This window comes from Aythya ferina (assembly GCF_964211825.1).
Source record: "Aythya ferina genome assembly, chromosome: 1".
Lineage (NCBI taxonomy): Eukaryota > Metazoa > Chordata > Aves > Anseriformes > Anatidae > Aythya > Aythya ferina.
Genome location: NC_140296.1, coordinates 46456373 through 46472279, shown reverse-complemented (window position 1 = coordinate 46472279; position 15907 = coordinate 46456373). Strand labels below are relative to the sequence as shown.

The 15907-nt window shown below is 34.8% G+C and overlaps 1 long non-coding RNA gene across 1 annotated transcript; it reads right to left on the bottom strand.

Annotated features, from left to right (window-relative positions):
• Nucleotides 1-1368: 1368 nt before the first annotated feature.
• Nucleotides 1369-11273, bottom strand: LOC311422216. The gene is made up of 5 exons (XR_014685231.1): nucleotides 11195-11273; nucleotides 7550-7596; nucleotides 6833-7001; nucleotides 4900-4963; nucleotides 1369-1385 (listed from the first exon to the last, which is right to left on the bottom strand). It is a non-coding gene; the product is annotated as an uncharacterized lncRNA (long non-coding RNA).
• Nucleotides 11274-15907: the final 4634 nt, after the last annotated feature.

Here is a 15907-nt window from a genome sequence, read left to right as displayed (position 1 = left end):
GCAGTTCTGCAGAGACGGATCTGGGGGTTATGAGTCAAGCTGAATATGAGCCAGCAGTGTGCCCTGGCAGCTGGGAGGGCCAACTGTGTCCTGGGGTGCATCAAGCACAGAATTGCTAGTTGGTCAAGGGAAGTGATTGTCCCCCTCTACTCTGTGCTAGTGCAGGCTCACCTTCAATACTGTGTGCAGCTTATCTATTTGTAGACATTTTCTTTATGTCATCCTAAAACCATAGCCCCATGACATGAAATCCTTTGAAAATAGACCCTGTATTCAAATCACCATGGTGTGGAAAGTTGAGTTCACAGAAGGAAGATTTGATGTGGTCATGGGAATCCAACCAGGTGACAAGATGTCCTGTTACAAGCTGGAGATGTAGTAAATGTTCCAGTACATTCATAAGTTTTGCAATAACAGTATATTTGTTTTGTTGAATAAAATGGTCATTTATGTTAACGACAAATATTTCAGAAATAAGTCACCAGGATTTCAACTTGAATTAGTCCAGTTATGAAAGATGTGATTTGAAACTGGTTGGCAGCTGCTTTCAGTTAGAATGTTTTTAGTCTCTTTAGCATAGAAACGTGCTTCCCATAGTTAACGGATGTGTTATTGGCAAAGGATGATGAAATAAATTCCAGACTCAATTCATCCGCCACAGTGATGCTCCTTATCATGAAAAACAATTACTTCACTTGTTTTATTATAGTCTTGATAAAAATCAAGGCCTCACTTGACCTCATGCTACAGTAAAGTAAAGTGTTCTTCTCTAATGGAAATGATTTCTTATTTCCTGTCTTTGATCTTTGTGAGCCAACCAACCATAGGAGGCCACAAACTCAGAGGTTACTTTAAATCAGGTATTTTGATTTTTGCTTCATAATAATGTCCACAAGCAAAGCTGTTTTGTTGTTGTTGTTTATTTGTTTGTTGTTTATCTCCCCAATTTTCTTTATTGGTAGCTTTAATGAGTTTGGGTGAAAGCAGTACAGCAGTTTTAAGATATAGTCCTGTTAAAAAGAGACAGATTCCTACCTAGAAAAAAAATGGGGTGCTTCATCAAGGCTAACTGAACTGCACTGATTAACATGGGCAAATAACAAGGATAATCCCTGATTTTGGAGACAGCAGTACATTTAGCAAAATTCATAAAATCTCTGCAAGTCAGGCACACCTTTCAACTGAGAGAAATCAGAAAATTCCATAAGTGACCAAATGAAAATTGAGTGAGCTCTTCATCCACTAAGTGGAGGTATAACTGTACATTGCACTGGACTTTTAAATACTTATGGTAAACTATCAAATATTTTTCACTGATAATCTTAGCACTTTGCCTGATTTTGTATTAATTTGAAATGATTGTTGGCAGCCTGTCTGCTTTAACTCTGAAAAATACAAAAAAAAAAAAATAAAAAAGAGAGAGTTAAATTATAAAAATAAGGTTATAAAATGCAGAACTGCACTTTGGTCAGTTATCAAATTAATATCATAACTTCGATTTTGATAAAATCACTCCACTAGTCCTCAGAATATAAGATTTTACAAATGTCTGTGAATAATTGTGTACTGATTTTGGTGCTGATAAACTGAGAGATACGGTTTAGTGGGTGACATTGACAGGAGGGTGGTGGTTGGACTAGATGATCTTGAAGGACCTTAATGATTCTGTGATTCTAAGCACCAGGTCCAACCTTTCTTTAAACACCCCCAGGGACGGCGACTCCATCACCTCACCTCCCTGGGCAACCCATTCCAATGCCTGACTACTCTTTCTGAGAAGAAATTTCTCCTAATTTCCAACCTAAACTTCCCCTGGTGCAACTTGAGGACACTGCCTCTAGTCCTATCACTAGTTATCTGCAAGAAGAGGCTGACCCCCAGCTCTCCACCACTTCCTTTCATGTAGTTGTAGAGAAGAATAAGGTCTCCCCAAGCGTCCTCTTCTCCAGACTAAACAAGGCCAGGTCCTCATAAAACTTGTGTTCCAGGCCCTTCACCAGCTTCATAGCCCTTCTCTGGACACACTCCAGGGCCTCAATGTCATTCTTGTAATGAGGGGTCCAAAACTGAACACAGTACTCGAGGTGTGGCCTCACCAGAGCAAAATGCAAGGGGACGATCACCTCCCTGGTCCTGCTGGCTACACTATTCCTGATACAAGCCATTGGCCTTCTGGGTCTGTGTTCAACATAGGTGAAAAAAATGGTTCAAACACATTTTTCTTTAATGCTTTCTGGACTTGTCAGTACTAGGTTAAAAGTTGGACTAGATGATCTTAGAGGTCTTTTCCAACCTGAATGATTCTACAGTTCTACGATTCTATGGTTCTGCTGTTTGACTTAGACCTCTCTTCCCTCAGCAGGCTGACTATCTCAAATCCCAATCCAGTGTGACTGATCTTTTTTTATTTTTTTTTTTTTAGGTGAGTAACTCAGCACTATAAATTCTTAGAAACAACAGCCTGACTTTTAAATGTTGTAAACTTCTCTTTGATGCCCTCGATGGAACTAGTAAGATAAAAATATATAAAAACTAAAAAGTCATACAACTTTGGTTGGGTCAGATCTATTAAACAATATCATTCATATATAATTTATAGAAAAGGGGATCCATTTTAATATGGGGCCATATCCATCTGTGGACTGCAATAGTCTTTTTGTTCTTTTTTGGGGTTCTGCTGAAAGTATTCAAAAAGGCACTTAGTAAGTTATAGAAGGAAATTTAAAAATTTTCTGCAAATCAATTGCCATTTTACTGTCAAAGCTCAATATTTTTTCTACCCAAGACAGTAGGATTCTGGGGGCAACAAGAGAACATTTCTTAATTCAAGCAGTATGATTCATTTGTCCCCACTTTAAAATTGAGTGCCAGTGGAGATGCCCTAGGCATCTAAGAATTCTATACAGGTTTATGAGATACAACACAATACTGATGGGAAACTACTTTTTCCTGCAGTGGCAGCTGGAGGCCAGACAGGATATATGAGCACAAGGGGCATTTGACAGCAATGAGTGAACAAATTAATCATTGCCTTCCTGTCTAAAAGTTATGGACCTAACACTTGGTTTGGTTTTAAAAAGATTGCATTGATGCTGTGTAAATCCTTAGATGAAATGTAAACATCTACTTTGTGCATTTCTAAATTTAGATATCTCAGTGTGTCTGAACTGGAAATTTAATTTCACCTCTAACTTTGAGATGGATAAAATAAAGAGTATCATATAAATATTCATTTTCTCACCCCTAACAACATAAGAAAATATGCACTGAAAAATAGAGCTATGTATTTATTGCATTTATGAAGCAGAATTAGGTCAAGATCAAAAGGTTGATTCAGAAAATATCTCAGTTTTGGTATGATTCTAAACTTTTTACTCTACCATCTCAAAACTGCTTTCTTAGTCCCTGACTGCTTCCACTTTCCACTACTTTCCTATTCAGCCTGCAGGGAAACCATAGAAAGTTGTACACATGACTAATATGAAAAGCTTACCAGAACAGTTTTTGGGTTACATAATGTCACTACAATGTGATATCATTAATATTTTAAGTTATTGTTTTTAAGCTGACCTCTTACTACCATTCTAGTACTAGGGAGACACCTTCTGCTCACAAATGTTTCTCTTTTTTTTTTTTTTTTTTTTTTTTTTTCTTTCAGTTGCTTTACTCTTGAGATTTAAGTGGTCTTAGACTACCAACATACCATAAAACATATATGCAAATCTATGCATATATTTTTAACGTCTTATTGTTAAATTCCTCTCTTACTCATAAAGTTTCTGACTGTTCTTATGATCATAACCTACCTTTACATGAGAAGTGTTTTGATCACATCACAGCTGGAGGTTAGCACACTATGCTTTCATCTCCAGATTCTGTTCAAACACTGGTTGTGTGGTCCAGGTGAATAATTTTTTTGTAGTTTTAGTCGTGTTTCTGTTACTGGCAATACAGCAAAAGCAACACAGGATATGACATTATTCAGGAACATTGTCAGTTCTTCACAGTCAGCAGAAGACTGGTTCAGCGTAGAAAAGACATTTAAGTGAAGGACTAGCATAACATTGTCAGAGTTATACAAGAAAGGTTTACCAAAGTCCTAAATTGTTGAGTCAGACATATGGGGAAAGCCTCTCTTCTTACAACCAGATAAAATTTAAATCATTGTTATCTCAGTTTATTTAGTGTTCACAAAGTATCAAGGCACATTCCCAGTTTTCCTACTTGCATATAACAGAGTATGAAAATCCAGACTTGATCCTCACCCCTGAGAACCTTTAATGTCAGGATTAATGTTCAGTTTTAACACTTGTTCACTGGCCATCTCAGAAATTGCCTTAAAAGAAGGTTGCTTTAAAGTAGCGTGGTGCCATTCTTTTCATTTAAGTAATTCCAGGCATGATCTCATATTGTGTATCCATAAGAAAGACTTTCAGTCTGATAATATGATGAGAATCCAAATGATCTATGGAAGGTCACAGCTATTTGCTACCCCAAATTCTTGTCAATGCCAAAATTGTCACTGAGGTCTTTTGTATGATCATAGAACAGTTTGGAGTTTGGGTTGGAAGGGACCTTAAAGTTCATCTAGTTCCACACACACACACACACACACACCCTGCCATGGGCAAGCATGCCTTCCCTGTCCTGGTTGCTCTAAGCTTTGTCCAACCTGATCTTAAAAATTTCCAGGGATGAAGCATCTCATACATGTATGATCTCAAATGATCTCAAATTCTAAAATAGGTCATGGCTTAGGAGACAAACACTTAGAGTCTAGACAAGAGATGAAGTTGGGTGATCTAATCCTTTAAGTGAACATTTTATGACAAGGTCAAATATGAAGAAGTGGAAAGCAATAAGTCAGTCTTGAGGAGAATAAACTTGCAGGAACCATACCTAGCAGGTCTCAGAGAGCCTGTTAGCACATTTCCTTTCATGTTGGAGCAAGCAACACCTGTTTCTTAAGTGAAAGAGCATGAAGAACATGAGTATACATAGCCATGCAAAGAGACATGCAGGTGAAGGAAGTGATTTATTATATTTCAAAAAGATTGTTTCTGCTGCAAAAACAAAAGCAGTGCCTAAATGTGCTTCTGTAAAATGATTTATCACTTTTTTTTTTTATTTATTTTTTCCCTTTAGCGAGATGGGGGAAAACTTGTAATAATTTTATTAAAACAAAATACAAAAATACAGAGTAGAGAAAAATCTAAATAACCCAGTGAATAACCCAGTTCATTAAGAAATGAGCTCCTGTTTTTATTACAAGACCTTCTTGAGTTCAATGATAATTTTTGCCAAAAACATTTCTACCTGTTCTGAAGGACCTGCTGTTGGATTACTTAGGGATATGGGGGCTGCAGAGTTGGGATTGTGCAATGGGAAAAAAATGTTCAATGATGGGAAAACTAGCAGAAACAAGCCAGCTGCAGTGAAGTTTTCTGTGAGCTACTATGTCCAAGACACCACTTCTCAAACTCAAGACAAAGAGAAACAAAATAAAATATTAAAATTCTTCTTTAAAAATATTTTAAAGTTAACAGTTTTAAGAACCAGGCAGAATTGAATTTGAATAGCTAAAGAAAGGCAATAGTGTAGATTACAAAAACAAATTTGATTTTTTTGAGGATGTAAAAGTAAAAACTGCTAAAATAGCAGATGTAATCAGCCTTTGAATTTCAAGAAGGTTTGTGATACAGTACTGACTGGTGTAAGCATTGTTTTAGATAATGTGATATCGATGGACAAATACTTAACTGATTTTAAAAACTGCTTAGAAACTGAGGCCATATCCTAAACAATGCTAGATTAAACATCGAGACGCTGACAAGCAAAGTGTTAAAAGACTGCTAGCACTAAATCTACTCTAGCTTATAAAATAAATGACTAACCTGATGGGGAAGGTGTTAAAATATGCATATGACATGCCAGTCAAAAAAAAAAAAAAAAAAGAGCAAATTGTATTAATTCTTTGATGGGAAAGGCTCCAAGTCTGTTTATCTATTTCACAAACAGAAACACAGAGACCCAAACATGGAGAGCTGGTGCTCTAGTTCTGAGGTAACTTGTCAATTCTCTGAAAGGCCTAGATTTAATATCTCCACACCAAATCAGCCATCACAGGGACTAGCTGAGGTATATTTGTGTGCTACAGGCCCTGGTCTAGGACACCAGTGTGGCATGACACTGTCTGTCTCAGTTTCACCTTCAGTCAGCAGAACAGAAGCATGTCAAAAAGAAAATTTCCTTGAAATGCCACCAAGTTTCTGATGAATCAACTTTTTCTGAGGACAAATATTTTACTAAAAACATTAAAACATGTTCTACTAGTTTTTACTAAGACCTAATGAGGACATCAGGACTACATATATGCTTAAAGCTGGATTATCAATTAAATCCTCAATATCAACTGAATACCAGTTGTTTCATACACTATTATGTTTACCGGAAGAGTAAAATCAGTACTTCATAGTCATCTCTTTGATCTGCTAGCTTGAAAACAGTCATTTATTTATTTATTTATTTCTGGATATTTTGGGTATTCTTTAATTCATTAATCCATTCTTCATTCTTCTTTTACTATTACACTTATGTCTTCAGCATGTCCTTTCGATTAATTTTTTTTGCGCCTTCTCTAAAAAAGATAGCTCATCTCGATCTTTGGGTAATCTCACAAACACATGTAAATTGAATAGCAGACTCCCAGAAGAACTCATTAATCTCTTCAGTTTAGTCCACACTGAAATGTTGATGCTACTTTCTAATGCATTTTTTTTCTAGTGTCTAAAAAAGAACTCTTAATTTATTTCCGACCAAATATCTTTATTACCTTCTTTCTCAGTAACAACAGGCACCGTCATTGTTGTGTCTGTTTTCCAAGTCCATAACCCCATCACCATCTTCATCTGGGTGTTGAACTTGCCTTTCTGCAAGTTCAACACCCAGCATGTGGCTGTCCTTGGAAATGCTGCTCTTCTGAAAGGTTCTCACCAGCATTACTGCAACAGACATTTCTTTGGCTCTACATGCTGTACCCATTCTATCCCAGTAAAAAGCTTGTTGTTTTTTTTTAACATGACTGGTAAAACACTAGTTTTTATATTGACTAAATAGCTCCAGGTCTCAAAACTTACCTATATTTTTCCTGTTTTAAATTGGTTTTAGTTTCTTTTAGCTATAATAACTATTGCCTGCTGGTTAAGTGACTATCATCTAGCCTGTTTTAGCAGAGAAATACAAAAATACAATACTTTGTTCTGGAAATACAAAGGTAAAGGTAATCAAAAACAAAGCTCAAACCAATCACTCAACAAATAAACAAACAAACAAAATAAATAAAACAGCAGCCCTTTACATGTATGTTAAATGGAGATGGAGTGGCTGTTGTGCAATTAGTTGGGGCTGATGGGGAAAAAACAACAACAACAAAAAATCAATAAGAAAATATATAAAAATAGTTTAAAATAGACCAAATTCTACAGTGGAAGGAGTCTCTACCAACAACACTGAATTCCTGATTTTGAAGAAGACAGGATGCACGTCTCACCTTTCTGCTTAAGGATGACTGATGCTGTCACCCTTAGGACTCAGAGGCTTTGGAAAGAAGAATATGGCATCAAATGAAAGGCATAGTTACAAGTAAGTTTTCAAATATAACAAATTTAATTTTAATTTAATGTGAGTTTTCTGTATTAATTCAGATAAAAGGGTCGATATTAATATACATGTAGCTACTATTAATAATGTCTATTGTCTTTTTTGTTACAATAATAAAACTTTATTAGGAATAACATTAAATTTGTAGGTCTGTATACACATAACAAGACTTTTAACAAAATTACTTTAGTGTAACACAATGCCCATCTGGAATGCTTCTGCTAAAATGAAAACTCCCACCTCCCTTAAAGTACAGCTTGAACATCACCACTTGGTCTATTCCCTTACTCTTTCTTCACTCTCTCTGGCATCAAGAGTGACAATCTTGTCTTTTCTCCTCAAAGCCCTTCCTGTCTTAAATTTACACCACCTGATTCAGTACCAGTCAAGGTTTTTCACTTTCTTCTTAGAGCGGGTAAAGATATTTTTGTACTCATTCTTCCTCATATTTTTCCCTCAAACATAGTAAGAATACTGTCTAACTGTATCTTCTGTACTGTCTAATATATCTTCTTAATCCCTCTTTTTTAATCCCTCTTTAAATCTTTTTTTTTTTTTTTTTTTTTTTTTTTTTTTTTTTGTCTAAAGCATACTAAAATTGTACAGAGCTACACAGCTGGTTTATAAATGCTGATGTCTGTCTGACATCTATTATGTTTTATTCTTCAGTCTGTATCAACAGATTAATTTATCTGTATTGTAAATAGCCTTAATGAGGACCATCTATTTCTTAGTGTTTGTTACAAGAACTTCTTTGTATATATGATTTCCATCCACTGCACCTATGAATTTCCTCCTAATTAAAAGAAGAAATAGGATCTGATCCCCAGTACTCAGGCCAAATAACACTAACTGGCTTATACACACACATACTTTCTACTAGAGTGAAGTGAAAGTTTAATTAGTCCAAAAGAGAGAACGGAATGAATACAAACAGTGCAATAAAGCAAGAAGAGCATGTTCTGAATTATTTCTTCAGCAGGCTACATAGCTCTGTGAAACAATAATATATGTTAAATATTCTGATTTCTGGAACACTCCACTCTTCCTAGGCATTTTAATCTTATTGAAACTGTTTCATTTGAATTTGAACATAACTTTTGAAAAACTCTACATGTGGTGTTACATAGCATTCCTGAACTTCTTCAAGGGAGTAATTTTTAATGGAATAATAATAATAAATTTTTTTCAGCAAGAGGAATTATATAGAATTCATACAAAGCCACAAAGGTTCTTCTCAGTATTAGACCAACCTGCAGTATAGATGATTGCAAATAGTCAGCACTCTGGGAATCAAGTCCAAAATAACAACAGAAGGAAATTAACCCAAATTCAGGGTACCTACCCCTTCTGAAAGTAATAATCACCTCATTGTTTTGATATTTTATATTTCCTCCTGCAAAGTTCCATGTAAGCATAAGTTTGAGAATTATATATATGTATATATGTATGCATTTGGTTCATATTTACCTGTGCACACAGTGCAATGAACTACAGATTAGTCAGAGGAGGATTATATTGGTCTGAATTAATACTCACAGCTTCTCACAGTCCTCTGAAACTGTGTAATTAACTTACACATAAGTAGTTAGAATTTTACCCTCAGAAAGTGTGAATAATTGTTAAAATTACTATATGCCTAATGTAAGTAGTCACAATTTAAGTATACTCATAACAATAACACTGACTTTTTTTATGAAATAAAGTTTATAATGATTTATGACCATGAAAAACTGCTCTGTTGCTTAAAGGCTAGCTGAAAGATTTAAGGAACAAACCTTGATTTTGACATAGTTCAGCTGAACTTAGAAGAGCAAACTTAGGGACATAAAGGAGCAAATTATAGTTTCCCAGTCAGCACAGTCTGACAGCAAGATCTTCAGTTTGATGATCATCTCAATCATCAAACGCTATCTCAATCATCATCTGCTATCAGCTTTCTTCATTGTACAGTAGTCAGAAGTGAGTCAAAACTTTGGCTTTGCCTTAGTTGAAGTTTGCCTTACCATCAAATATTTAAAGTGAGGATCACTGTAAACATATGTAAAAAGCATATGTGAGGCAGCTCATGTAATTAAAATGCCTTGATGAATAATGACATTAACTCTCCCATGTTTTTATATTTGGGAGTGAGAGCAGAGGTTACTGAAAGCAACCTTGTCTGATATGCAAGGGAGGCTTCTCTTATCATTTTCATACTTTGCTTGCCAACCCTCAGACCAGCTATGAGCAAGCATGAGATCTGCAGCTTTGCAAATGATTCTGACTGCTGCAATGTGATTATGTGTATGCCCTATGGACCATAAAAAAGATAGAAGAAACACTTAAAGCTCTAAACATGCAACTATGCACTCTCCCACCCTAAATGTACTAAAAGAAGCTTCACACATGGTGTTTCCTTTGACTATTTGAAGTTCAGAATTTTTTTTGTTGTTGTTGTCTTTTTTTTTTTTCTTTCTTTTTTTTTTTTTTTTTCTACAGTTATCAGGAATAAGCTACAATCTGTCTTCGGTAATATGCACTCTAGATCTTAATCATGTATTTATAAAGACATTTCCTCTTTACAAATAAATGTAGAGTGAAACAGAATAAATATTCATTTTAAAACCAAATGTTTATGTTTTGGAAAATGCCTGTTTACCACGAATTCCTTAAACAGAATGATGCTCTCCAGCTGTAGGAAAGGTTTCCATTAAAGTGCTTTTATATTCATTGTGCATTTATATTCATTCACTACTATAACAGAGTGACCCTCTGCCGGGTAATGAGTGAGTTAGGGCTTCAGGTTACATCAAATCCTTCCTTCTATCTGTAACAGGAAGCCTGTGGTGGTGTAAATTAGCTGGTTAGTTGATGAAAGGGCATGATAACACCACAAGGAATGCAAAACCTGTTGATCTCTATATGCAATGTAATGACGGATATTTCCTTTAGAAAAAGCTTTCTTAAAAAAAAAAAAAAAAAAAGTGATGGATAAGAGTACAACAGCATGCAAGATCAGAAGCATGCTTCCTAACTCCTTTGCACTGTTTTTTCTGACATTGGTCTAGAAGCATATCCAGAGCACTGCCTGACAGCAGTATCCTAAGATGATCACTTATATTGATTTTCACATGGTTGATTTCTAAACAGGCTGCCTTGCCAGATAGTTGAATCACTCCCTACTAAGATCATCCTGAATGAGGCTAATATGAAAAAAACAGTCTGTTACTCAGACTGTTAAATATACTCATAACAATAACACTGACTTTTTTATGAAATAAAGTATATAATGATTTATGACCATGAAAAACTGTTCTGTTGCTTAAAGGCTAGCTGAAAGATTTAAGGAACAAACCTTGATTTTAACATAGTTCAGCTGAACTTAGAAGAGCAAAAAACAGTCTGTTAACAACAGTCTGTTGCTCAGCAATTCAGAGGAGACTAAAACAGAGTTACAGATTCACTGGAATATGTTTGCCATCTTTCCTGTGTAGACTCATTTCAGGCTCCAACTCTATCTTCTCCAGCTCCTTGATCTTTCTCTTAAACCTACCTCAGAGGTAATCTCTCCCTTTGCCACCAATCATTAATGCTTTAATCTCTTCTCAGCACCCCAGACATGCATGGTTTCTTCTTGACTAAGTGGTCTCCATGCCCCTTTAATACCTTATCTCCTTATCCATGGACCTATCCACAGTCTGTTGTGAAATACACCAGACTCACACACGTGACCCATTATGACACCAAAAGCTGGAATTCATTTTATGATTTAAATTATTTCTTGCTGATAAAATATTTAACAGGAGGTTACTCAGATAATATTTGCCATATTTCCTTGAAACACTAGGGGTCCATTCTTAAAACGTGTAAATTATTAATGATACTTTATAAAGCACTGATTAGTGAAACTTTCATACCACTCAGTACATTCATACGAGGTCAGCTTTTCCAATTCAGACCAAGATCGGTAACACACAGAAAACAATAATAAATATAGGTCTTCTTCCTCTGGCACAGCCACAGCAAAGTTAAGACAAGCACGTTACATTTTTCAAGCCAAAGTAGGATGGATTAAGCTATTTTTTTTAAGCTAAACCAAATTGAGGTATGCTTTGGGTAATGATAAACTGATTTTTTTGAGCAACAGCATGAATGGAAAGAAAAATCTAACAATAGTCAAATATGTACAAGTGAAAATAATTTTGTAAAATGCTGCTGATTACTTGTTTACTATAAAGAAGTAAAACATCAAGCTACAAAATGAGATATGTGTGACTGTCTTAGAAACTCCCTTTTGCTACTTAGAGTCGATTAAGCAATATTTTAATTGTAGTGAAAACTTAAAGGACATTGCTCATGGAAGTAACTCAGAATAAGCACTTCTGGCTTTAAAATGTTATACTTTTTTGCTTAACATAAATATTATAAAATAAATTCTCCAGGCAATAACTAAGGTATGAATCTTCCTATTTACTCTTTAGTCATTTTATCTCGAGGTTATTTAGATTTGTTCACCTCCTTCATGTTACAAGTAACTCATTGTCTAAAATCCAGCATTTTTCAGACCATTCTAATCTACTGATTAGAACTCTGAACTATTCCATTTTATATACCCATTCTACACTTGTATCCATAATGTAATTTTAGTAGTTATTGTTGTGAGTCAAGGTACAATAATGTACTTTTGTTGCCATTATCAGAATTTCTCACTCTATTTTAAGATTTGTAATTTAATATATTTTAATTAAAAATATTTTTGTTAAAGATTATGTTTGTATAAATTGTTTTTGGGTTGCCCTAAAAAACATATAGGTAGATGGTCAAGTATTCAGTTCATGCCAGAGATGACAATCTAGACCTAATTCAGATGTCTGAACTGGAGCTAAATTTTCTTTGCATGACTCCCGGGAAAAAACAATCAATTTAGGCTCTTGAAGGATGCAGGCAAATAATGTGAAAAACAAGGACTCACCAAATGCTGTTCTTACATGGGCAAGTGAAAGGGACATAAGAATAGACATAAGAAACATAAGAAATACCTGTTGTCTAGACACAAGTAATTCTTCCTAGCCATCCTTCTCATAGGGAATCCTCTGTTCTGCAGGCTGGGCTTTCCTTCTCTAGATGGACCCTTCTCTGCCCAAAGAGGTGTAGCTCCAAGTTCTCCCCCTAAACTAACAAATCTGAATAGAGCCATAACACAGAGTCAGGGGCAAAGCAAGACAAATATGACAGTGAGGGAGAGGCTTAAGGTTTCATCTTTTCAAAAAGACAGTTTAAACAGTTTTTGAAAGAGAAAGAAACTGTCACATGGATTGGTATTGGGTAGTTGCTGCTCAAGGAGCTGCAGAGATAAAAAGTTGTTAAGGTGTAAGCAGCTGTTGCACAAGTGGGTTTGTTTTCTTTGTTTGATTTGTTTGTTTTTCTACAGTCAGCTCTGTCTTGACCTCCTCGCTACACAGCTACATGGTCTGTCTTTATTGCAGTTCTGGTCATATGCAGAAACCTATGTAAAATGACCACCCAAGACACAGACAAAACTAATTCACTTCTAAGAGCTGGAATTTATAAAAAGATAAAAATGAAGTGGTTATGGAAACCCTGATAGGCCACTTGAAAATAATGGCTTAATAACAAGCTAATTCAATATTTCATTTAAAATTTAACTGAACTGTGTGTGACTCCATAACAAAAAGATAGAAAAGATTTTTCCAAACAGATTAGTACAATGACTTTCCAGAAGACGTTTCCTAATAACTAAACCTTACCCCATGGTATGACAAGCCAGGTACCCAAAAATGGAGGCACACAAAAGTGCTGGTTATTTTAATTCAAACAATGAAAATGAGCCCTATACTTGAGATAAAATCTTTTCAATCCAGCATGTCAACTACTTAACTATAAAATTGAAGTCTTAAAAAGGTAAGAATTATTCTGATGTTTCTATTGAGTACCGACAATTTTCTACCTTTAGATCCATGCTATCAGCTCTCCAGTGGTAGTAGTGTAGGCATAGTTCCTCTTAAGCAAATGTCTGAATAACCTCTCTATAAAACCTCTCTATTTTTAATCTTTGAATCTGAAAGGTTAATTATTTAACGTTACAAAAGATAAATAAAGGAGTATGCAAAATATTTTTTTTTTATTTTATGTTAGGAGTAAGTACTGAGCATAGATACTACATGCTATCAGTTTATTATTTCTTTTTTAGAAAATGCTCATTTTTTTTTTTTTTAAAAAAAAAAGGTATTATCATAGAAAAGCTATCAAAGTCCTAAAATGTAAATGTTTTCTTTACTTTCTCAAAGAAATTAAAAACATTTTCTGAATAGTCAGTGTTCGTTAAATCCACTAAACTTTTGCTACTCAGAGTGCTTCCTACAAGTTTTTTTGTTGGTAGTGATTTTGTTATTTTGTTTTGTTGTTGTCCTTGTTATTTTTACTAAGCAACTGAAGGTCATTTACTATGGTCTATGTCTTTTTTGTTGTTGTTGTTCATTTCTCTCGTAACTCACAAAGCCAGTAGTTGCTGAAAAATGTCCCTCAAATCCCTTTCATTTCCCTTCTACCTTTTGCAAACTGGTATTCCAAGTCAGCTTCTTCTTGATTACTATTTTATGGGAGGTGCAGAAATTGCAATCAAATACATGCAACTCACTTCAGCTGCTTGGTCACTAGACCACAAATATCACATGTGTGTGGAGCATGTTTCCAGTAATAGGTGAAATGTGTCTTTCAGGTCTGTTACTAACAATTCTTATAATGAGCAAGGTAGTGATTGGAGCTGTGTCTATCAACATCAAGCAAATTATTTGTGATTATATTTCCAACCTTAAATGTTGGAACCCAGAACAATCATTAAATCTATGGTGTCCTCACATTCCTGTGTTGGGAGGAAAAAAAATAAAATCAGATCAGATGACTTCTTTTCACTGCTAATTATTTAATGTACTCTCTTCTAAACTTCTTTCCTCTTAACTTATATTCATCTTCCTACTGTTAGACTAAAGCATGAATTAGGATGCCTCAGTTTTCTAAGACTGAAATCAATTACTGTCTTTTCATACTACATGTTTACTGTAAGCGCTTCACAGCCTGGACCTGAGAGAAAGACAGCTCAGTTACTGTGGAGACCTAAATGCATGTAGGAAAGGGATTAGGTGCTGATTGATACAGACAGTCAATTAGTACTTCAAAGGGAAGCTGACTCCTTGTTTTATATACACAGAACATGGGATAAAAGACTGTAGTTTGATTTCTTGTAATCTTTGTTGCTTCTGTGTTGACCAGGACAGCATGATATTGGAACGTTTCTCGGAAGTTAGAAGAGTCCGCATTGGTTCCTAATGGAATGGAAGCACTAAGAGAAACAATGACATTGTGTGATCTGTACACACTAGCTTTTCTAAAGTTTTTCAGGCTGCAATGACTCTCTGGGACTCTGTCTGCTCAAGTTAAAAGTATTCTTAATCGCTGTGATGTGCTGATCAAACCTTGAACTGTCTGGTCAAATTATTTCCACTAAAGCAGTTCTATTTATGATTAATTAAAATTTCTTCTTGATTGCATACAGTCATTTTTTAATGTATAATCCCTTCATTGTGTAGTGATTGGGAGTATTGGCCCAATCCCTAAAATATAAAATATATTATTTCAGTACATGTTATGCCTATGCTGAGGTATATTAAGTTTACCTATTTGATAAAGGAAACAAAAGGTAAAAATATATGCTGATAATAAGTAAAGCAGTATACTGTAAAATAACAGGGTTTTTTTCATACTGTACATTTGTTTATGCAACTAAATTATTATTATTATTATTATTATTATTATTATTATTATTATTATTATTATTATTATTATACTGGAATAACACTTTTGCCCTTAAAAGGATAGACTGTGTGTCAGTTTTGCAATACACTGATGTTTGCAGATATGTTTTCACTTTCTGGTCTTCTGAAAGCAGCAAAACATCGGATTAATATGTAACTGCAAACAGCAACATTCAAGAAAAACATTTGTTTTTTTGTATACAGTACACATTATTTTGTTCAAATAAAGAATATAAAATATGAATTGAAATATTTAAGGACACAACTGCTAAATATAGGAAACCATTCCTAAAATATTATTACTCTGAAAGTATTCCTAAATTATTTTTGTGTTTTCTTCTTCTTCTTCTTCTTCTTCTTCTTCTTCTTCTTCTTCTTCTTCTTCTTCTTCTTCTTCTTCTTCTTCTTCTTCTTCTTCTTCTTCTTCTTTGTCC